The 25,686-nt window shown below is 38.1% G+C and overlaps 2 pseudogenes; both read left to right on the plus strand.

Annotated features, from left to right (window-relative positions):
• The first annotated feature begins 8,992 nt into the window (after window positions 1-8,992).
• LOC116029712 lies at window positions 8,993-10,317 on the plus strand (annotated as a pseudogene).
• Window positions 10,318-11,445: 1,128 nt separating this feature from the next.
• LOC116028554 lies at window positions 11,446-25,466 on the plus strand (annotated as a pseudogene).
• Window positions 25,467-25,686: the final 220 nt, after the last annotated feature.

Here is a 25,686-nt window from a genome sequence, read left to right on the forward strand (position 1 = left end):
AAAGAACGGTGAATAATATTCTACAACTGTGAAATTAATATTAAAGTTTTATGCATTTTTTATATTTGTTTTGAGGCATACTGTTCTTAAGTCTTCAGTCTACACACTTGCAAAAACTCAATATAACAGTATCATCAAGAAAGATATTAACAATCTTTTCAAAAAATATTAGTAATGAGAATTGTGTTAAGTATAATACATCAACCTATTGACCATATTAACTTGCAATCCAATCAATTGTAACTGTATTCAATTCAATAATATATATATTGTATGATTTACTGTCATTTTTCATCTATGTATGTGTGTGCATGTGTGCCATTTCCTTGCATTTAAGAATATATATGCATCAGAATTTCTTTCCATCCGTTGCCATTTCCTTGCATTTAAAACCAATATGCATTTTGGTTTTATAAGTATTAACAGCTAAAGAAGAAGGAATTAATATCACCAGCTAACTAAACACATGATTCGTTAATATCTTACAATTGTGAAATGACGTCCAAAGCTTTAAACATTGTCATTTTGTTTGACGTTTAATGTTATTATCAGTGTTCCGTCAACACAATTGCAAAAGAACAATTCAAGTATGAGTAAGAACATAATTAACAAATGGAACAACTTTTTCAACAACTTCATACCTCACTGCACACTTTATCTGATTGCACCTATAATCGAATCAAAAAAATAAAACAAAGTTCACTTTAATTCTTTATATAACCAAGAAAAGTAAAAATTAACTTCAATCCTCTATCTAATACTCAATCAGCCAATACTCTTTTTTATTCACCCATGATGCACTTTTCAGTGTAGTTAATTCTGGACAGAATGCACTCTAAGTGTATTTGCTCTTTATATCTTATTATCTATGTTTGTATACCTATTTTCTTTTATTTCTATTATTTTTTTCATGTTTATAATGCAGGTGTTGTATCCACAACTGTTTGAGTGACAAATTGAAGATTGTTGAAATATCTTATTTCTTCTTTTTGTTAGACATAATAATATAAAATAGGAAGCATGTTCAGGCATTTCAGGTAGTGGAGCATTATCAGGGATAATGCAAGGATTTAGGGAATTATGTCCTTTTTCTATTTGAATATATATGTGTACCAGTGTGTAAAAGTGTGAAATACAGAAATAATAAAAAGTTTTCTGCTCTTCAATTTCTCAAGATGGTATCAGAGCCTGCTCATTCTTAGGCCTGAAAATTTCTTCCCTTCCTCAGAAATGTCCATCAGCTTCACTGCCAATCTGCTTCACTTCTAGTACAACAAACCTGAGAGCTTCTATCACAAAACTACTGCAACAAACCTTCAATAGAAACTCCGGCGATCTTGCCCATCTTTTTCCGGCAACCTGTCACCTCCTCACGCGCCCTCACGTGCCACCCCGGCGATGCAGTTCCGACACCACTCGCCTCCACGCGCTGGCGCGTGAGGCACTTTTCCGACGTCGTTTTCCGGCGAAAATTTCCAAATCAGCCTATCGCCCTGCTGCGACCCTATCCTGATTTTCTCACTTTTATTTTATCAATATGGCAGATGAAGAAATTATTGAGAGTGTCCAGAACACTTCTCCTCCCATTAAAACTTCCCTTCCAGTTCAAACTTCTCTTCCAACTCAAACTTCTCTTCCCGATCAACCTAAAGTCTATGTTCCAAATCTTTCTGGGAGTTTAACTATCACCAGTGAAAAACTCATTGGTTCCCAAAATTATCAAGATTGGGCATCAGCAGTAGAACTATGGTTTATGGGTCAAGGAGTGGTTGATCACCACACTACAACAGCAGAAGAAATCCAGCATGTAAAGGATATTTGGAAGAGAGTTGATGCCCAACTATGCAGTCTATTATGGCAATCTCTTGCCCCTGAATTGATCCCCATGTTTAGGCCATTCAGAACCTGTTTTTCTGTATGGAAACAGGCTCAATCTCTATATACAAACGATGTCTCTCGTTTTTATTTCATTGTCAATGAAATATTAAATATCAAGAAGTCAGAAATGTCCATGGAAAATTTTTTGGGGAAAATCCAAGGACTCATGGCTGAATTCAACAAACTCATGCCTATTGGAGGATCACCCGAAGAACAACTTACTCAACGCGACAAGTTCTTTGTTGTTCTTACACTTGCCAAGCTTGAACCAGAATTTGAACAAGTCCGAAATAGTATACTTGGTGATGGAGCTGTCCCAAATACCAAAGAAATGTTCAAAAGACTTCTTCAAGTCTCCTCTATTTATAAAGGAAGTACATCATCAACCATTGTTGATCATTCTGCCCTTACTACTCAAAGTCACCATAGAGGAAGAGGTCGAGGAAGCAATCGAGGTGGTCGAGGTGGAAGACGAAACTCTACCCGTTTTTGTGACTTTTGTAACAAACAAGGACACACTCGTGAGGTTTGCTGGAAACTTCATGGGAAACCAACTATGGTTAATATAGCTCAATCTGCGAATTAAGATACTGAGGATTCAAATACACAAGTTATCTCAAAAGCTGAGTATCCAGAATTTTTGCAATTAAAGGCTGCCAAGACAACCATTTCTCCAGACAGCTCCCACACTGCTCTTGCTTCACAATCAAACTCTGTTTGGGTTTTAGACTCTGGGGCCACCGATCACATATCTGGTAATCCCTCTTTTTTCTCCAAAATTGATTTCTTTGATTCTCTTCCATCTGTTACCTTTGGTGATGGATCAAAAGGGAAAGCTAAGGGAATTGGAAAAGTCACTATCCATTCCTTTTCTTTAGAGCATGTTCTTTACATTCCCGGTTGTCCTTTCAACTTGATTTCAATCCATCAACTAACTCACTCTCTTAATTGCCTTGTTACCTTTTCTTCTGATTCTGTGGTTATTCAGGATAGACAGACAAGGGAAATGCTTGGTACGGGACATGAATCACAAGGACTCTACCACCTTTTAGGCTCTACCAATACCAGCACAGCTTGCGCCGCTACTGTTTCACCTCTCCTTAGCCATTGTCGCCTTGGGCATCCCAATATTAATAAATTAAAACAACTTGTTCTTGGCTTGTCAGATTTAAAGAACATAGAATGTGAGTCTTGTCAACTTGGGAAACACTCAAGAGCCTCATATCCTAGTAGAGTGAATAGAAGGGTCAGTACACCTTTTTCTCTAGTTCACTCTGATGTTTGGGGACCATGTCGTGTTTCAACCACCTTAGGGTTCTTGTATTTTGTTGTCTTCATTGATGATTTTTCTCGATGCAGTTGGGTCTTTCTAATGAAAAATCGGTTTGAACTATTTGATGTGTTCAAAACATTTTACAATGAAGTCATAAATCAATTTGGAGTTTCTCTCAAAGTTCTACGCAGTGACAATGCCAGAGAATATTTCTCTAACTCTTTTACTTCTTTCTTTTCCGCACATGGAATACTTCATGAATCTTCATGTGCTAGGACCCCTCAGCAAAATGGAGTTACTGAACGGAACATACGTCATCTTGTTGACACAGCCCGCACTTTGCTCATTCATCACAAGGTCCCTAAAAGATTTTGGGGAGATGTTATACTTCGTTCTTGTCATCTCATAAATTGAATGCCATCTTCTGTGTTACAAGGAAAAANAATGTTTGTTCATTGGGTACTCTCGCCTCCAAAAAGGTTTTAGGTGTTATTGTCCCAAAACACATCGTTTCTATACTTCCTTTGATGTCACATTTTTTGAAACTACACCCTTTTTCTCCTCCACTTCAGTTGATGAATCTGACTTTTTGGGGGAACCACTAAAAGCCACAGAAATTCTTCCTGTTCCTACTTTCACAGAACCTGTGTCTCATGATGTTGCTGAAAGAACTACTTTCACAGAACCTGTGTCTCCTGATGTTGCTGAAAGAACTACACCATTGTCAACCATTCAAGAAAGACAGAGTTCACCTTTCTTGTACACCTACCAGCGGCGCAATCGTCAAGGCTCTCAAGAGGATGAATGCTTGGTTGATTCATGTCCGACACCAGCGTTGCCCACTGACACGGTCCAAAATACCACAACAAGCTCCCCAATTGCCAGTCGAATAGGTAAAAGATCCACTCGAAATCCTTATCCTATTTATAACTTTCTTACACAAAAACGGTTGTCTCTAGAGTATTGTGCTTTCATTACCAGTTTATCTAATGTGTCTATTCCAAAAAATGTCAAAGAAGCATTAACTCATTCGAAATGGAGGCAAGCAATGATTGATGAAATGGAAGCACTACACTCATCTGGAACCTGGGAGTTAGTTCCTTTGCCTCCTGGAAAAACTGTAGTTGGTTGTAGATGGGTGTATAATGTGAAGGTTGGTCCAGATGGACAAATTGACAGACTTAAAGCCAGATTAGTGGCTAAAGGGTAGACGCAGGTTTTTGGCATTGACTACACCGACACTTTTTCACCCGTTGCTAAAATTGCATCCATTCGTCTTTTCCTTTCAATGGTAGCAAATCGTCACTAGACATTGTATCAGTTGGATATAAAAAATGCCTTCTTGCATGGAGACTTGAAAGAAGAGGTATATATGGAGCAACCTCCTGGTTTTGTGGCTAAGACTGGAACGAATCTTGTTTGTCGCCTCAAACGCTCTCTCTATGGATTGGAGCAATCTCCACGTGCATGGTTTAGAAGATTTAGTGGTGTGGTCCAACAATTTGGCATGATTCAAAGCAAAGCTGACCATTATGTCTTTTATAGACATCTATTTGGAAAAAGCATATATTTAGTGGTTTATGTTGATGATATTGTTGTCATAAGTGATGATATGAGAGGAATAAATGAACTAAAGAAACATTTGTTTCAACATTTTGAGACAAAGGACCTTGGAAAGTTAAAATATTTCCTAGGTATTGAAGTTGCTCAATCCAATCAAGGTATCTACATATCACAACGGAAATACGCTTTGGATATTCTTGAAGAAACAAGCATGACAAATAGTAAACCAGTTGATACGCCTATGGATCAGAATGTCAAACTTCTTCCAGGACAGGGGGAGCCTCTATCAGATCCAAGCAAGTATCGGAGATTAGTAGGCAAGTTATTATACTTGACTATCACTCGTCCTGATATTTCCTTTGCTGTAAGTGTCGTTAGTCAGTTTCTGCAAGAACCATGTCAAAGTCATTGGGATGCAGCTATCAGAATTTTAAGATATGTGAAAAGATCTCCAGGTACAGGTTTAATCTACAAAGATCACAGACATACAGAAATTGTTGGCTACACAGACGCAGATTGGGCAGGGTGTCCTTGGGATAGGAGATCAACATCAGGATACTGCATTTTATTTGGAGGTAATCTTATTTCTTGGAAAAGCAAGAAACAAGATGTGGTTGCACGGTCAAGTGCAGAAGCAGAATACCGAGCAATGGCATTGGGGACTTGTGAATTAATTTGGGTGAAGCAGCTCCTCATAGAACTCGATTTTTGTAAGATCGGTCCTATGAAGTTAGTTTGTGATAATCAGGCAGCTCTACACATTGCATCCAACCCTGTCTTTCATGAAAGGACCAAACATATCGAGGTTGATTGCCATTTTATACGAGAGAAGGTTGCATCAGGAAACATTATCACCACATTTGTTGGATCAAATGATCAACTTGCTAATATCCTCACTAAATCTCTTCGTGGACCTAGGATTGATTTCATTTCTAGCAAGCTAGGAGCATTTGATTTATATGCTCCAGCTTGAGGGGGAGTGTTGAAATATCTTATTTCTTCTTTTTGTTAGACATAATAATATAAAATAGGAAGCATGTTCAGGGATTTCAGGTAGTGGAGCAGGTAGTGGAGCATTATCAGGGATAATGCTAGGATTTAGGGAATTATGTCCTTTTCTATTTGAATATATATGTGTACCAGTGTGTAAAAGTGTGAAATACAAAAATAATAAAAAGTTTTCTGCTCTTCAATTTCTCAAGAAAGATCATTCACACATTAAGTTTAACCTTGTGCTTTTTTTTAATACTGTATACCAGTTTTAATTTGTAATCTTTTATTACTATGATACTTTGAAATTGTTACAGACAAATGATGTAAATTATACTGTATTACAATTATCAACCTAAATAAAGGGACAGGAATGCTTACAGTTATCCAATGTTTCAACATTTTGTACCTTCACTTCATGGCTATTCTGTTAGTGATGTTAAGTAAACACTCACCAAGTTTGAATTTGTTACCTAACTAATCAGACAAATAAACAAAAGCCAGCATAAGCATCATCATTAAGATACCAATCAGATGAGAGAAATCACTTTTTAATAAATCCATCATTTAAACTTTTTGCCTTCCAATGATTAATTGCCTATTACAATTTTCAATATTTAGAATACCTATTCAATACTCATATTACTAAAAACCAATCTATAAAAGCCACAGTAAATCAAATTGTCCTGAACCAATCGTATCATTTTACACAAACAAATTCTCTCCATAGTGAACAAACAAAGAGATGAAGAAATTAACAGCATCATGTGTTATAGGAATTAGGAAGTAAACGAAAATCAAGGACCAACAACAAAGGTATTTAGTCTCTACTACATTATTTACTGTTCTTTTATCGGTATACAGTTTATTCAAATAAACAGAAATAATTAAAAACTCATCTTTCTTCGAATTTATGAACTCAACTTGAGAATCTTTATCTGTTACAGAAGTACAGAAAAAATCCAGAATTAGAAATGTAGGTCTAACTATAGGTAAACAAATCAATTCAAGGTAGTAAATCTACACAACTACACCACTTTACAGTACATGCAACTCGCCATTTCTTATAAAATCCTACATAGACGATTGACTCATTTTAGCCCATAATTTTTATAGATATCAGTACAAAACTCTCTCTCAGTTAATAAATTGAAGGAAAATTAACAGATTATCACTAATTTTTAGCACCAATTCAACTAATTACATACAAAAACAAGTACACAACAAGTAGAAACGAGAACCTACCTAGCTTCACTTCAAAATAGAGAAATACAAGGCGACCGAGAGATAGAGAATATCGTATACAAATCTGAGTGATTTCATTTCCGGTAAGCAACACACGCGATCGGAAAATTCAGAGAGAGACAGCTGCTGAGAGATAGAGAGAGAAGTGAGAGACGGGGAAATGGTGAAATGGGAATGAATGATGCGGTAAGTCTACACCCTTGCTGCTTTTGTTTTTTTTTTTAATTATTATATTATATATTATTATTACATTACATTATTCATAATTAGATTAGTAATTAGATAATTATATTATTTTTATTAACTTTATTAGATTACATTATATAATTAGATAAGTATATTATTATTAATAAATTTATTATTTAGTAGTATTAACATTTATTTTGCATTGTATATCTGATTTTTACTTTTAATATAATATATACAAATTATTTGTATATTATTTATTATATATATAGAAATATTTTTATATATCATATTTTTATAATATAATATATAAGTGTGTGTGCGCGCGCGTGTGTATATATATATATAATATAAATAGTTGTAATAATTTTATACCCTTTTGTTATAGAAAATAAAAATTCAGAACCAACTCTCACTATTAGTTCAAATCACTGGCACATCGATGTGCAAAATAACATTCTGGAACAAATGATTGTCAGCCAAAGCTTAACTGTGAACACACCAAAAAGTTAACTCACTCATGGTAAGTCTCTACCTACTTATGTTTTTTATTTTAAATAAATATGAAAAATTTAATTTTTTGAATGTTACAAATGTGTGAAATGTTAAAATTCATTCATTTCCATTCTATATTGTACATTATTATGTATAAATTATGTGTAACTATTAATAATCAAATTTTTATTTGATTATAATTATTTGGTAGTCAATGAAGACTTTTTAAGTGAAATGCGTTTACTAAACTTGGTTAGGGGCCGCAGAAGTTTTGAAGAAATCAAGTTTGTTGATGGAAAACAATATATGTCATTTAGAGATGCCTGTTACGCTAGAGGATTGATTTAGGACGACAAAGAATATGTGGACGCAATTTTGGAGGCATCACTATGGGCAACTGCATATTCTTTAAGGAACTTTTTGTCACGCTGTTGACCTCAAGTTCAATGTCAAAGCCATAAATTGTGTGGGAAGCTGTTTGGATACATCTAGCAAAAGATGCGGAATATCAAGCTAGAAAAACGTTAGGATTCCCAGGTACATATATATATATATATATATATATATATATATATATATATATATATATATATATATAGGGTAATGTTCAGGTGTGGCCGTGCCCTTACGTGCGGCCGTGCGGTTTACACCACTCAATGTTAAGAAATGCACCACTCAATGTTACGAAATACACCACTCAATACATTGAGTGGTGTGTTTCTTAAATATGAAATACACCACTCAATAACATTGAGTGGTGCATTTCGTAATATTGAGTGATGCATTTCATAACATTGAGTGGTGTAAACCGCACGGCCGCACGTAAGGGCGCGGCCACATTTGAATAAAAATCTATATATATATATATATATATATATATATATATATATATATATATATATATGTATGTATGTATGTATGTATGTATGTATGTATGTATGTATGTATGTATGTATGTATTACTTTTCTGCATTACAAAAAAAGTTGAAAGGTAATTCCTAATTCCATTACTTTTGATATTTTCCACAGATGTAGTTCTTACAGATACATAAAAGAAAAACTATGCCCTCCAAGAGATTGACAAATTATTGAGTTCTTGCAACAAGTCATTACAAGATTATCCACCAATGCCTATACCAGATGGACCAAGTAACAGTTTTTTGGGGAATCATCTGTTGTATGAAGAACTATCATATGATCAGCAAGCATTAAAAGAAGAACATGACTTATTAGTGGGAAAGCTATAATTGAGGAGCAGTTAGTGATCTACAGTAAATTTATGTTTGATGTTGATAACAATAAAGGAGAGCTATTTTTTGTCTATGGATATGGTGGTACTGGAAAACATTTTTATGGAAGCCAATGTCTGTTGCTTTAAGGTCAAGGGGAGAAATTGTTCTAAATGTTGCATCCAGTGGTATAGCTTCACTATTGCTACCAGGTGGTAGGACTGCACACTCAAGATTTGCAATACCGATTTGTATAAACGAATACTCAACATGCAACATCAAACAAGGTAGTTCATTAGTTGAACTCATTGTTAAAGCAAAGATAATCATTTGGGATGAAGCCTCTATGATGCACAAACATTGTTTTGAAGCATTGGATAAAACAATGAGAGACGTACTGAGATTCTCTAATAATTCAAGCTCAACAAAGACTTTTGGGGGAAAAACTATTGTATTAGGTGGTGATTTCAGACAGATTCTTCCAGTTATTTCCAAAGGAACAAGACAAAACATTGTCCAAGCAACTATCAATTCTTCATATTTGTGAAATAATTGTGAAGTTTTGGGTCTAACAAAAAATCTAAGACTGCGTAGTATTACAACTGAAGAAGAAATTGAGAAATTAGATACATTTGCCAAGTGGATTGCGGACTTAGGTGATGGCAAACTTGGTGGTAATAGTGAAGATGATTGCAATATACATATTCCTTCACAGTTTGTATTGCAAACCAAAGGAGATCCTATCAAAGAGATTGTTGAGCAGGCATTTCCTTCATTCGGCACTGGTGTCATAGATCCTGAGCAATTAAAGAGTAGAGATATTTTGGCACCAACATTAGATGTTGTGGATCAAGTGAATGAATACATGAACAATTTGAATCAAGCTTCATCGAAGACTTATTTAAGTTGTGATTCTGTTTGCAAGGCTAATACGAATGACAACATGTTAGCCGAAGTGCACACTACTGAATTTTTAAACAGTTTGAAGTGTTCTGGTGTACCAAACCATTCCTTATCATTAAAGGTTGGATCTCCAATAATGTTGTTGAGGAATATCGACCATTCTATTGGTCTTTGTAATGGAACACGATTGATTGCTACCAAATTAGGTAACCATGTCATTGAAACCAAGATATTAGGTGGAACACAGTATGGGACAAATGTCTTGATACCACGGCTATCATTGACTCCTTCAGAGCCAAGACTTTTAAATTTCAAAGGAAGCAGTTTCCTGTTATGTTGTCCTATGTAATGACAATAAACAAAAGCCAAGGACAAACTTTGTCACAAGTGGGGTTATTATTAAAGAACCCCGTCTTTAACCATGGATAGTTATATGTTGCGGTTTCCCGAGTGAGTAATCCGGATGGCCTCAAAATTTTAATTTCTGACGAATCCAAGGGCTTAGTCAACTGTACTCAAAATGTGGTTTACAAAGAAATTTTCAATAATTTGTAATTGTATTTTCCATTGAATATTTAATGATTTTATTGTTCATGTTATTTTTCGTATTTTATCAAATTATTATGTTTAAGCTCACCATCTACTAATGACTGTGCATCGCACGGGTGCAATACTAGTTATTATTTAGTAGTAGTAGCAAATACTCCGTATTCCAAATAAATAAATTAAATGCTCTATAAATAAATTGCTTAACTCTGTAGGTTTGCAAGCTTGAGTAGTTGTGAGCCTCAAGAAGCTTGGGGATCAGCTTGAAAGAGTCTTGAGCCAATTTTGAATAGCAGACTTGGTTCATACACCCTAACGTGAATGTGTAGTTTTCATGATTTTTTTGGATGCACATGAAGGGATCCTCCTTAAGAAGGGGAATGATTTTTAATAAAAATAGTGTTGACAAGAATTATCTAATCCTTCTTATGGAGACATGTAAATTCACTATTGCAATTTGCAAACAAATTGAGGATGGACATGAGAGCATTTTTTATAGGTTAGTGGAAACTGGGAGGGGGTAACTGATAGTTGTAATATGACAGTAATTAGTAGGAGATGGAGGTGGATTGAAGTAATTCACAGCTTGTGCAGTTATCCCAAAATTAAGAAACCCCATCTTCCTTCTCATTGTTAAACCCTCCTTCCCTCAGCAGTCCCTCCATTGAAATTCTCTTTTGCTCTCTGAAATCAGGTAAGTGTTTGATCTTTCATTCAAAACTTTTTTGAATAAGGCCCATTATTGTAGAAAAATAAAAATAAAAATAAAAATAAAATATAACTAAAGATATTCAAGCTATTACTTTATAAAAGTTCAATTTTTTTGGTACAGTCTTGATTGGGTGTTTAAGCATTGGGCTTATGTACTATTTGAATGCGTATTTTCTTAAATTGATATTAATTCATGTATATTCCAACTCTGGATTTGGTTTATGGGTTCCATTTATGTCTATCTTACTAATGAAAGTAAACTTGTTTTTGTTTTGCATTATAATTTTCTCTGTAAGATGTTGGTTTGTGGATAGGTGGCATTCTGTGATTTGAAGTCTAGATTGTTACATGGGAAAGAGCTTCTAGTATATTTTAAGTATATTTTCTCTGATATTGTTCAGCATTTTAAAATGCTATCCAGAGATAATGGGTTGGAAAGCTGCTCAGAAACTCATACATCACTGGAAGGTTCTCAGAGGTGATAATGTAAGTAATTCTCATGAATACAGTGATCGAATTGCTTTATCACCCTCTCTTGGTTTCCCATGCAACATCCACCCTTTGACTGCAACTGAAAATAAATAGTGACAACTTGTTAGTTGTTTCTTATGTACTAATTTCCAGGTTATGATAATTAGAGGCAAAGATAAAGGTGAGACAGGATGTGAGCATAAATATAATATAAACATAAATGTGCAGTCCAACTATCAGCTTAGGTTAGGAAACCTCCCTCACCCCCTCCTCCTTTCGCGTAACCATGAATGCCAATTCAGCCGACGGTGCGATAACCCCGTCCAGCTAACCTCCCTTGCCGGCGACGCCATTCTTGGCCACGGCACATCAAGCCCTCTCCATTAAACTTTCCACTCACAACTACATCTACTGGAGAACTCAAGTGTTGCCGTTTCTTCGAAGCCAAGGATTAATCGGCTATGTTGATGGCTCAATCCCCTGCCCGCCGGCGACTATCACCACTGCCGCGACGCCGCCATCCACCGCGCCGCCGCCAACGTCTCCGGATCCGACTTATCTGCCTTGGATCCAGCAAGATCAGGCCATCCTTTCATTGCTGGTATCCTCATTGACGAGCGAGGTAATGTACCTTGCCGTCGGCAAGGACACATCAAAGGCGGTTTGGGACTCCATCAACGCAGCTCTTGCATCGACTTCACGGTCACGCTGCCTCAGTTTGTTGGGGCAATTCCAGACGCTCCGTCAAGCCAATCTCACGCCGGCCGAATACCTTGGTCAGGCTCAAATGCTCGTGGAGTCCTTATCACTCACTGGTCACCCTCTCACCGCCGATGAGCAGCTGTTGTACGTGCTACGCGGTCTCCGGCCAGAGTTCTGAGCAATGGCAAACTCCTTGACCACCCCGGGCACGCCAGTGACTCTCGCACAGCTAGCCGACCATCTCCGGGCACAAGAATTCATCTAGTCTGATGAATTTGCTGCGTCAGATTCGGTGCCGGTTCACAACCAACAGACTGCTTTCTTTGCAGGTCGTGGACGCAACGCCGGCGGTGGTCGTTCCAACAACCGCGGTGGTCGTAATGGGCGAGGGCGTGGCAATGGTCGCGGTCGGAACGGTGGGGCACCACGGTGCCAGATCTGCCGGCTTACTGGTCACAGTGCCGTCTCTTGTTACAAAAAGTACGACGAACGGCTGGCTTTCCATGCGAATATGGTGTTTTCCGGCGAACCTAGTGGCCATACGACTGTGGATGCGTGGTACCCTGACACCGGTGCCTCTGCGCATGCAACACCCGATGCGCAGATGATGGACCATAGTGAATCATATTCCGGGAATGATGTTTTAAAAATTGGCAATGGTACAGGTTTGGGTGTTTCTAGTGTGGGTCGCACGGTTATCCGTTCTGATTCGCACAATTTTCATATGTCTAATATCCTACATGTTCCGAAACTTGCCATTCCTTTACTTTCTGTATACAGATTCACTAACGAAAATAATGTTTTTTTCGAATTTCATAAGAATCTGTTTTTTGTGATGGATTGCACAACCCGGGCCATCCTTCTTAGAGGTTCCACTATTGGCGGTTTGTACAAGCTCATTCTACCCCGGGGTCACAATGCGTTTCTTTCGGCCCGGGCTTCCTCCGTTGTTTGGCACCAGCGTCTTGGTCATCCACACAGTCAGCTTCTTCAACGTGTCTTGAAAAATTGTCCTGTAACCATGAATAATCTAAATTCTATTAAAATTTGTTCCGCTTGTCAACTAGGGAAATCCTCTCGATTTCCACTAGATAGGGTTCCAGGCAGTAGTAATAATGTATTAGACTTAGTTTATACGGACATCTGGGGTCCGTCACCAGTTATTTCTAATACCGGTTCTCGATATTTTGTACTCTTCGTGGATGACTGTACTCGGTTCACCTGGTTTTATCCTTTATGGGTGAAACCAGATATTTATAAAATATTTAATTCTTACCGGGCGATGGTAAAACGTCAATTTTCACGTTCTATCAAAGCCATCCAGTCTGATTTAGGTGAAGAATATCGCCATCTCCACTCTCTTTTTGAGTCTCTTGGTATTTTACACCGCCAATCATGTGCCTATACTCACGAACAAAATGGGAGGGTTGAGAGAAAGAATCGTCACGTGGTTGAAACAGGCCTTGCTTTACTTGCCGAGAGTAAAACTCCACTAAAATACTGGGAATACGCTTTCGAAACTGCAACTTACTTAATAAATTGCCTCCCCTCCACAACTCTCAATTTTCACAGTCCCTACTCTAAGTTGTTCAAAGCCCAACCCCCATATACTTTCTTCCGTGTCTTTGGCTGTCGATGCTATCCGTATCTACGGCCTTATAATCGTCACAAAATCGAGTATAGGTCAACTCCTTGCGTCTTCCTAGGTTACCCAGTCAGCTATAGGGGATACCGTTGCTTAGACCTACACACTAGAAAAATCTATATCTGTCGCCATGTGTAGTTAGCTGAGAATGTCTTTCCTTTTGCTTTACAGGAAAGTATGCAAGACAATGGTATGCCTAGTCCCCCCGACACTACTTGGGTAATTGCGCCAGTTTTGACACTGACACAGCTAACACCAGTTGTTTCCGCTCCCGTTTTGTCGGCTACACCCACTGTGTCCATACCGGTTCCAACAGAATCCTCTGAGACTCAGGTTGATACTCAGGCGTTAACATCTTCTACGGATACCCGTACCACCACTGAACGGGCCCAGGAAGGTGGTCATGTCATGCACACACGTCGGAAAACTCGGGGTACGGGTGAGCAGTTTTATGCTCTACAAACTCGCCCATTACGACCACCGCGGCTGTTGGAACGACCACCGCCGGCGTTGCGTCCACGTCCTGCAAAGAAAGCAGTCTGTTGGTTGTGAACCGGCACCGAATCTGACGCAGAAAATTCATCAGACTGGATGAATTCTTGTGCCCGGAGATGGTCGGCTAGCTGTGCGAGAGTCACCGGCGTGCCCGGGGTGGTCAAGGAGCTTGCCATTGCTCGGAACTCTGGCCGGAGACCGCGTAGCACGTACAACAGCTACTCATCGGCGGTGAGAGGGCGACCAGCGAGCGATAAGGACTCCACGAGCATTTGAGCCTGACCAAGGTATTCGGCCGGCGTGAGATTGGCTTGACGGAGCGTCTAGAATTGCCCCAACAAACTGAGGCAGCGTGACCGTGAAGTCGATGCAAGAGCTGTGTTGATGGAGTCCCAAACCGCCTTCGATGTGTCCTTGCAGACGGCAAGGTACATTACCTCGTTCGTCAATGAGGATACCAGCAATGAAAGGATGGCCTGATCTTGCTGGATCCAAGGCAGATAAGCCGGATTCGGAGACGTCGTCGGCGGCGCGGTGGATGGCGGCGTCGCGGCAGTGGTGATAGTCGCCGGCGGGCAGGGGATTGAGCCATCAACATAGTCGTCAATGAGGATACCAGCAATGAAAGGATGGCCTGATCTTGCTGGATCCAAGGCAGATAAGCCGGATTCGGAGACGTCGTCGGCGGCGCGGTGGATGGCGGCGTCGCGGCTGTGGTGATAGTCGCCGGCGGGCAGGGGATTGAGCCATCAACATAGCCGATTAATCCTTGGCTTCGAAGAAACGGCAACACTTGAGTTCTCCAGTAGATGTAGTTGTGAGTGGAAAGTTTAATGGAGAGGGCTTGATGTGCCGTGGCCAAGAAAGGCGTCGCCGGCGAGGGAGGTTAGCCGGACGGGGTTATCGCTCCAGTAGATGTAGTTGTGAGTGGAAAGTTTAATGGAGGGGGTTGATGTGCCGTGGCCAAGAATGGCGTCGCCGGCGAGGGAGTCGGCTGAATTGGCGTTCATGGTTACGCGAAAGGTAAGCTGGCTCACACGCCCCCTCACGTGTGTGTTCGGGCCGATTGACTTTGATGGGCTCCAAGCAACACGTGGACCATAGTCATTTTTTTGGGTGGCGCGGAGATTCGAACCCATGATCTTTTGCATGGCTTTGATACCAAATTAAAGCATGTAATCCATCTCAACTAAAAGCCTAAGCTAATAGTTGGACTGCACATTTATGTTTATATTATATTTATGCTCACACAGGAATCATTAAACGTGCCATTCGTTCGCAGAATCGTGTTATTGTTGAGGGCAAATACCTGGTTAGTAAATTTTCCTTCTCTATGACACTAGAGCTTTGAATTTAAAAAGAATTAGCGACGTTAGTTATGCAGCCATTTACCCATAAGCATATTCTATTTTATATCTCTTTACTCCATAAGCATATAATTCGCAGGAATTGTAATTGCAGAAAGGAAGCTGATAAAAGAATTACTAGAGTAGTTTGATTCTTCCTACTTCCTAGTTTGTAGTTCCTATAAAATATGGATTTCATGAAGAAAGATAACTTTAGACACTTTTTGCAGCTGTACTTGCACTAACCCTAACATTACCATCTTCTTACCGGAATAATGCTGTCACCACATGTTTGTACTTCTTTCTATTGTTATTATATGTCTCTTATCACATGGACCATTTCCCCTTTTTGTAGGTAAAGAAGCATATTAAACAAGGGCAAGGCCATGAAGGTGGTGTAACACCCCAATTTTCAACTCTTACATTTATTACAAAATCCGTAATAAAACGCTGCGGAAGCTTACATCATATCAACAGAAAACCGGGTGCTACCGCCACACCTAGAGTGAATTCTATCACCTCTTTGACAAACTCCACTCTAAGTGCACAGGCCAAACTTACAACATTAATAACAATCCCTGTCTACATCAAAGAGTAGACCTCAACCTGTACTTCCCTTCTATTCCGAGCTCATCGGCTACAGGGGCCCACACTAATCTGCAACTGATAAGAAACACATTGAAGTGCAGTTAGCGCGACGGCTAAGTAAGGAAATCCGATGTCACTCAAAAGTAGACAAAGGTTTGAAAACATAATCATTTGGAAAATAGTATATCGTTCAGTGAATCAAAATCCACTCGTCTCGTAAGACAAAATCATTTCTTTCTCAAAGACGTTACAGAGTAACTCTTTACTCATTTTTAAAACTTCCTTAGTTTCATATAGTAAGAGTGAGGCCTACAACCTCGGGCCATGGCACTCCAGCCCTCCCGTAGGTTCCTCCCTTATCCCAACCCCGGGCCGTGGCACTCAAGCCTTCCCGTGGGCACCTCTCCTTATCCCAACATGACGACATAACGGCGAATAGACTTCGCTCTAACAATATAATATAACGACCACTGGGCAAGGGCACTTAAAGCCACCCGTGGGTCAATCAAGGTCCTCCTCAACTTACTTTAGAAACTACGGTTTTGAAAACATGATTCTTCCTTCAATTTTTCTTACTCAAATCATTTCTTTTGGACATATTTCACCAATGAGTCCAATATTTGAAATCGGCTACCTCTTTAGCCCCTGAAGGATTTTCAAACATCATTTTCTCAAACAATAAGGTTTTGACAACCTTTATATCAAAATAGCATACGTTTTTCAACGTAAGTTTTCATAAACATTTTTGGATACACTTCATATGTCCATCTCACACTTAAAATCAACCAACATCCTTAACTATCGTCCTCAACAACTTCCACTATGATCAACACCATTAGATCATAACTTGAGGATATCGTACATCCAAACATATATAAATTCTAATAGGTAAGGTCATTGCCTAACCATAACCCAAAAATCATGAGATTATCATTTAATCTCCATCATTAATCCACGTCCTTAGCATCACCTAATCACCATTAACTCACTAACTACCTCACAATTATCATTAACACATCCATAATCATAATAAGCATAATTCAGAAAATTTCAGCTTGGCGCAGTCCGAAAGATTGAGCCGGTAAAAATAGTTCCCGAACTCTTTTTCACTTGAAATTTTTATGGTAGAATCCCAACTTATAGTACTTGATGTCCATAAAAAGTTTTGGTCATTTTGGTCCGTGAATAAACACAGAAAATTCCATCTTTGCCCTTGGCAGTGTGCTGTCCGGAAATTTTCTCTCTCTGGACCAGTTTTGGAGAAAAATTCGAAAACCATACTTATACTACTCCGATCATTATGAAATTTTATAGGCAGGTTCTACACTTATATAACTACATGTCTAAAAAAAATAGGATTAAAATACCTTACCAATATTTCCCAATAAATCTCGGAAGTTACTGCCAGAATCTACCCTGATTTCCTTTCATTATTCTCACAAGTATAAGCTCATATGAACATAAATATAACATATACATGCATATCCAAGCTATGAACATGTATAAAAAAATATTTCCAAAGCTCAAAAACACCATATTTCAACCAAAAATCAATTATCCAAATTCAAGTGACTAATTCCAACTTAAGGGAATTCCTTACCTCAAAGGTTTATTAACACCTTAGGAAGAAATTGTTGGATCTTTCCCCAACTTTCACCTTAAAACCCTAGGTCCAAATCAACACCAAAACATCAAATATCAAGAAACTAAGCATAGATTCATAACCTAGGAAGGATTACAAGGCTTTCTACCGAATAAAATCGAAAACTTACCGAATAAAATTGAGAGTTGAGAAGGATTTTGGCTATGGAAGCAATGGAGGAAGAAGAATGGTGAAGATGATCTCTCTCTCTCTCCTCTCCTCTTCATTTCGGCAAAAGCAAGGGAAAAAGGAAAAAAAATTGGCTTTTATACTACATCACAATCTTATGTGATAAGATTGGAAAAAAAAAAAAAAATAATAAAATATCTTCCAACTTATCAGTTGGGGTCCAAACAGATAAAGTTTCGGTGGAAAATAATCCAGATAGAATAATTTCCGAAACTAAAAATTTATTCCAGACTAACCCTCAAAATTGGGCTAGGTTCGGTACACCGCGAAATTTAGCGATGTATGATCAAAATAAATTTTCGCTGCTATGGGCTAATCTAATTAAATAGGAAATTCAAGAATAATAGTATGGTGTCTAGAAATCCATTTCCTAGGACAAACAAGTCCAAATACTAGTTCCTAAAAATTTTACGGTTCGTGACCAGGACGTACGATCGCAGCTTAATAACAACTATACTTACTTATAAAAATTCTTTTGAAGTATCGGGAGATCATAACTCATGTATGTCAATACCTTAGGATAAAATAATAATGTTAGGAAAATACGGAGGATTTTGGCTATGGAAGCAATGGAGGAAGAAGAATGGTGAAGATGATCTCTCTCTCTCTCCTCTTCATTTCGGCAAAAGCAAGGGAAAAAGGAAAAAAAATTGGCTTTTATACTACATCACAATCTTATGTGATAAGATTGGAAAAAAATAATAAAATAATAAAATATCTTCCAACTTATCAGTTGGGGTCCAAACAGATAAAGTTTCGGTGGAAAATAATCCAGATAGAATAATTTCCGAAACTAAAAATTTATTCCAGACTAACCCTCAAAATTGGGCTAGGTTCGGTACACCGCGAAATTTAGCGATGTATGATCAAAATAAATTTTCGCTGCTATGGGCTAATCTAATTAAATAGGAAATTCAAGAATAATAGTATGGTGTCTAGAAATCCATTTCCTAGGACAAACAAGTCCAAATACTAGTTCCTAAAAATTTTACGGTTCGTGACCAGGACGTACGATCGCAGCTTAATAACAACTATACTTACTTATAAAAATTCTTTTGAAGTATCGGGAGATCATAACTCATGTATGTCAATACCTTAGGATAAAATAATAATGTTAGGAAAATACGGGGTATTACAGGTGGGGTATTTACAGTTGAAGCCCCATTGCATGTCTCTAATGTGCAGGTTGTAGATCCAGTGACGGGGTATGGTACATTGGTTGTTCTCATTAACAAATTTTTCTATTGAGTCCTGTTAGCTAATGTTTGCTTTTTCCAGGCAACCATGCAAAGTTGGAATCAGATACTTGGAAGATGGCACCTAAGTAAGAGTTTCGATCTAGAGGAATTAATTGGAGCATCTGGCTCTATTATTCCTCGTCATGAGATCTTGAAGATAAGGACTACACCAAGACCATCAGTTGGTAAGTTTAAACTCCACCTGTCTGCATATAGGGAAATGTAATCAAGATATTCTATATTTCTATCTGCTTTAGTTTTAACATCATGCGTCTTAGATCCTGCCATTTAGAGGCTAAAATAGAACTCATCCTGATACTTAATATCATAGTTGATCTAAATGGAGCATTGGAAAATCCAGCATATCCATAACTTTAAATCCTGGCATTCTTCTCTAGGATGAACAATTAGAATAAGTTGGTACTTGGTAGTTGATATCATGTTGCAAAAATCCCGCCTAGTCGCCGATTAATCGGCACCCAAGCGCTAGGCGGCCGGCTATCACCATAATCGGTGATCTAGGCAGCCGGCCAGCTAGGACCACCTAGGCCTCCTAGGCACCGATTAGGCCGCCTAGTCAGCCGATTAGCTATTGTTCTTTTTTTTTTTTAAATGAGTTATTTGACTTATTTCACTCAATACAACATCGTTTTGAGTGAAATAATTCTAAATTGTTCAAACTCTAGATGTTTTTAGGTTATTATTTAATATTTTAGTATTAACTACTACCTCCGTCCCATTCTGTTTGTCTGATTCGGTTAACGAGGCTTGACTGAAGTTATTTTTAATTCAATTTTTCATAATATTAAATTTAGTATTAATATATAAAATTTATATATTTAGAAACTACATTAAAAGTACTATTAAACACAAAAAATAAAATTTAAAAATAATTAAAAATTACTAAAGAAAATAAGCAACGAAGAAAAAGTTGGTTTGACCAATAAATAGTAAACAGGACAGGTAAAATGGGACAGAGAGTATTAAAGTATTAAATAGTTTATAATTTTAGTCTTAAAAAAATTTAAAAAATTTAAACAATTTTTTTTAAAATAAAAAATAATATAAAAATATACACAGACGCCTAGGCGCCGATTAATCGCCACCTAGGCGCTAGGCGTCCCCGGGTGCCCGAGGAGCGCCTAGCGATTTTTTCAACCATAGTTGATATATTGATGTTGTGTGTATGGTGGTGAGTGAATGTGAAGGGTGGAAGTGATAAAACGAAGAGTCAAGACTCCCCGAGTGTCGTGTCTCTCAAGGATGGCGAATGGGAACCAAATTTATGTTGGCATTTATAAGGTTGTGTGGGCTTTTCGTCTTCCCACACAATTTCAATGTGATCATCGTCTTCACTCTCAATCTCTCCCCATTGTTGTGTGTTCAACTCAAGAGTCGAAACTTCTTGGAGCACCGGGCTGTCAAGTTCTGTGGATTCTTTTACACACACCTCTTCATCATTAACCATTCTGTCCATCTCGTCATTACTTTGCGGGTTGGTTTCCATTGTCGGGTGATCATCTACGAATGGGTTGTTAGCTTGTGGTAGCATCCTTTTCATGAGCTCTTCCGACATCGATAGCATCTTAGCTTCAATTTCGTCCAGTGGAAGTCCTTCCTCGCGAAGAGTGGCGAGATTCTTCTTGATTTCACTCCTAATTTCATTTCTTAAGTTGATAGTATCCTCCTTGGCCATTTGGATAAACATTTCTAATTTATCCTTCAAGATTTGGATTTCGTCATTGACCGGAGGAAGATACTCACAAGATGGTCTCTCATATGGTATGAATTGGGTGAAATTTTGAGCAAAGGGTGGTGTTTCGTGGAAATATTTATCATGTTATTGAGGTGGGGGTGAATAGCTAGGATGAGTGTAAGAATGAGAATAACTATTTCTCTCAGGATTATAATTTGATGGAGGGTTATAATGAGGTGGAGGTTTAAGAATTGAAGGAATTGTGGCCTGTAATGCCGGTTCACAACTAGGAATTGAAGGAATTGTGGCCTGTAATGCCGGTTCACAACTAGGATCAGAAGGAATTGTGGCCTGTAATGCCGGTTCACAACTAGGATCAATCTCCTTCGTGGCCTGTAATGCCGGTTCACAACTAGGATCAATCTCCTTCATGACCTGTAATGCCGGTTCACAACTAGGATCAATCTCCTTCATGACTTGAATAAGTCGGTTGTTAATACTCTCAGCTATAGAACTAATGGATTCCTCTCCACTTTGGTATGTAGGCTTCTCAATTCTTTCGTGGGTAAGCACAGAGGGGGTATCATGAGGATATGGTGCATAATTGGAATAAGGGAAAGTGTTTGGGTAAGGTGGATATGTATATTGTGGTGGTGGGTATTCATAAGGGTTTGGATAATAATGTGGGTAAGGTTTATAAGTTTGGGGTGGAATATTTGTTGTATATGGTCTTCCATGGTATGGGTAACCATGGAGATACTTATAAGCACTCATTTGTAAGCTTCAATTGATTTGTTGAAGAAAATTTCCTGTGCAAAGCTTAACAAACAACAAATATTTGCAACTAAAAGTAGTTGCAAGTGAGCACAAGATATACGATGCAATATAAGCTCACTTCTTCAAGCAAGTAACAAAAATAAGAAAACAATATAAACAAAAAGAAAACACTTCAAGAACTCTTACAAATCTACTTCAAAAATGTCAACACAATTCAAGAACCGTTTGCCATCCCCGGCAACGGCGCCATTTTGATGTTGTGTGTATGGTGGTGAGTGAATGTGAAGGGTGGAAGTGATAAAACGAAGAGTCAAGACTCCCCGAGTGTCGTGCTCTCAAGGATGGCGAATGGGAACCAAATTTATGTTGGCATTTATGAGGTTGAAAGGTAAGAGTTACAAGAATCATAGGGAGAAGGTTGGTTCATGGTTGGTTGGGTAAAGGTTTTAAAGGTAAAATAAGATAGAAAATACAAAAGGTAAAAGGAAGGGGTGCATGCCAAAGTTAAGCCAAAGGATTGATTATCGTAGGTAGCTTGGAATTGGGTTTCAGGATTGATCTAGGGAGTCACGGTATTAGTACCGAGTGGTGTCACACTCAGACTCTCAATCCTCATTCAGTTGAGGCATTTTATCGAACACCTTGCCTACCACTCCTCTCGGATCTCATCCTTTCGGATTAAGAGCGGAGATATAGATGAGTTGGGCTCGTGAGAGGCCGCTATCGCGCACTCTCTCACTTCCACTCGGTTCACTAACTATCCCGGCCGGAAATAGAAGCAAAGATTGAACAACATCATCCATACAATCATCAATCATACTCCCACAAATCTCAAGATCATAAGATAAATTATAAGCATCAATCCATAGATTAACAAGGGCACACACACCCAAACTACTCTACTCTAACATAGAAAGCATTAAATCAACAAAAGAAACAAAGCAATAAAGTAAAAGAGCAAACTTTATATTAAAAGAAGAGTATTACCTAAGGAAAGCTTTGGATCTACAAGATCTTCATCTTCTACACTAAGCTAAATCTAATCTAAGGAGGATTTGTCTTCCTCCCCAAAGGGGAAGAAATTGGAGAAGAAAACCAGATCTAAAGTTTATTGGGGCTATGGGGAACTTGTCTAAAAGACCTATAAAGGGCATATATATAGCCCCCAAAATCTCGCCCTAATAATTTCCGCGCTGTGTCGCGTCCACGCGGCTCACACGCGTGTGAGCGTGCGTGGGAGCGAACCAGTAAGCAACCACGCCGCTCACACGCGTGTGAGCGTGCGTGGTGAAGTTTGCTTCTTCTGTCTTCTTCTATGTTGTAGCTCTCGCCGATACGGTTCCATAGCCACCTGTCTCGCCTCATTTGGACATTTCTAGCTCTGGTTACGTCCGTTTTACTGAAGTGTCGCCGGAATGCCCTGCGAAGTGCAAGAATTGTGCAAATTATAATGAAACCCACAAGATTAGTCCCTAGACCTATATTCAATGAAATTACCCTATCTTAACATGTTTCTAGGCCTAATGGACATCTATTATAGCATATTTTACACCTAAATGACCCCTAAAATATGGCTACTTTTGGCACTTATCATATATATATATATATATAAGTAGTGATCATGGTTATCAAGGCGTCGCCTAGGCGTCCGGGCGGTCGAGAACGACCGCCTAATCTGCTCGCCTCGCCTAAAACAAAACGACCAGCGAAGTTGCTAGCACGTGACGGCGGAGCAGCTCGGAGACGGTGGCGCGTGAAGGCGCGTGAGCTCTCCGATGGCGACCGGACTCCTTGCCGTGGAGTCGCTGCTGCTCCCTGAACCCAGCCCAGGCACTAACTTGCTCCAATAACAGGTTAAAGGTTGAAAATATTCATATCTGGTCTGATATATATATATATATATATATATATATATATATATATATATATATATATATATATGCATAGAAAGAAGGGACTCTTGAGCTGTCCAATACAGTGCAAGTCTCAAGGAACTTTTGAGCTGCCAATACAATACAAGTCCCAAGAATATTAATCTGACATTTGATATTTAATATTAATTGGTTTATATATATATATATATATATATATATATATATATATATATATTACTCATCGCCTAGGTGGTCGACGGCATCTCACCTAGAATGTCCGCCTTGATAACCATGGTAGTGATTAGTGAGGTTCAAACTGACATTCACAGTGGGTCATTTGGCCCTGCTGAAATATAGTCCAGCCTTTGCTTTTTGTAAGGGTTGTGAGTGAGGATTTTTTATTGTATACTGACTGCTTGGCTCAGTGAAAGCATTGTATCAACTAGCAAGGGTTAAGGGTTGACCATACACCATATGTTAGTTGCTATGCTAGAATTGTGTTCTTCGTGTTCTATCAAAATTCCACTATCCGACCTCAAACTCCCTCTTATACCGCAGTGACCTTCCTTTTCTTTGAGGACCAAAAGGCCCAAAACTATCAAATCTCTATTTGGAAAATGTCAAGAAAGTCTCTTTCCTAGCAAAGGGTGCACAAATAATTAAAGCCCTCATCCCTCATTAGCTCTGAATTTTCATTTTTTTTGCATCTTATAAATAACACTCTGGTATGTAGCATTTGAAACATACCATCTAGGTTCTCTATTGAGTTGACTCACAATATTAAGCCAAATTACTTGGACTCCTGAATTCTTTACTGTGCAATGCCTTGGCCAAGATATTTTAAAGTGAGAATTAGAGTGATCATACCTGATGATTTTTCCCACCAAAAAAAAAAAAAAAATACCTGATGATTTTGTGTACTCAATAGTAAAATGGTTACCACAAATCTTCTCTATTATTTGCATATATTTCTGCTATCTTTGAAAATGAACCAGGTCCTTAGTTGGTGGTGTTTATTTAAATGCAGAATTGTGATTGTCTAAAATGGGTTTATATTGGTTTTTGTTTGTTTAATAAAAAGTACCTATCCAAAAAGTAAAACATAAAAAATTTAACCCCATTGAGGGCATATGCTTCTGTAGCTATTTAATCTGTCTATAGAGTCATCATTAGATGCTCTTTTTATGATTTGAAATCAGTGCTCACTTTTTCTTTCTCCATAATCATATATTTCCAAACATTATTTTAGGAACTTGAAAAAGACCAAAATAAATACATAAAATGAAAAATAAAGAATTGTTCTTTATTCAGTGCCAATTTATGTTTTTTAATATGAAGTTCTTGAATAAGTGTTAAAAATTCACAATTAGGTGGGTCATAGCACAGATGAGTTTTGTTTACATAATTGTTATAATCTAAGACTGGGCTATAAATTTATAATAATGAATCCAATCAATTAGCTAGTTTAACCCATACTCTTATAAGGAGATATATGTTCTCTCTTTGCTTTAATAGCATGTTTTAATCTAAAATTGGGTTAGGGTCACTCAATTAAGCTATAATGGATATGGGTCAAATTACACTAAAAGATTGAACCCAATCAATTAGCTAGCCTAACCCATAACCTTATAAACACATGTGTTCTGTTATATTATCAATGTGGGACTCTTAACAGATCTGTTATGTGTTTCTTTTGTGTAGCTGGTCCCAAGGACACTCCATTGGAAGATGTAATGGAAAGGACATATGATCCAGAAACTGGAAAAGGCATGCCAGATCTTTAAACAATATAATGCTACTACATTTGTTTTCATGAATGCAAATTGAGCTGCTTCATCTCTCTCATCTGCCTTTCTTTGGCTAATTCAGCTCTATTGCAAGGCAGAGCTCCCCCCTTCCTATCGAATACTCCTTAGGCCTTCTCCAATAGTTAAGAGTTTGGTGTAGTTTTTGAGAAGATGGGATGGAAAAAGAATAAAACAAAAAAACAAAATAAAACAAAAA

Source organism: Ipomoea triloba, chromosome 9 (genome assembly GCF_003576645.1).
Source record: "Ipomoea triloba cultivar NCNSP0323 chromosome 9, ASM357664v1".
Lineage (NCBI taxonomy): Eukaryota > Viridiplantae > Streptophyta > Magnoliopsida > Solanales > Convolvulaceae > Ipomoea > Ipomoea triloba.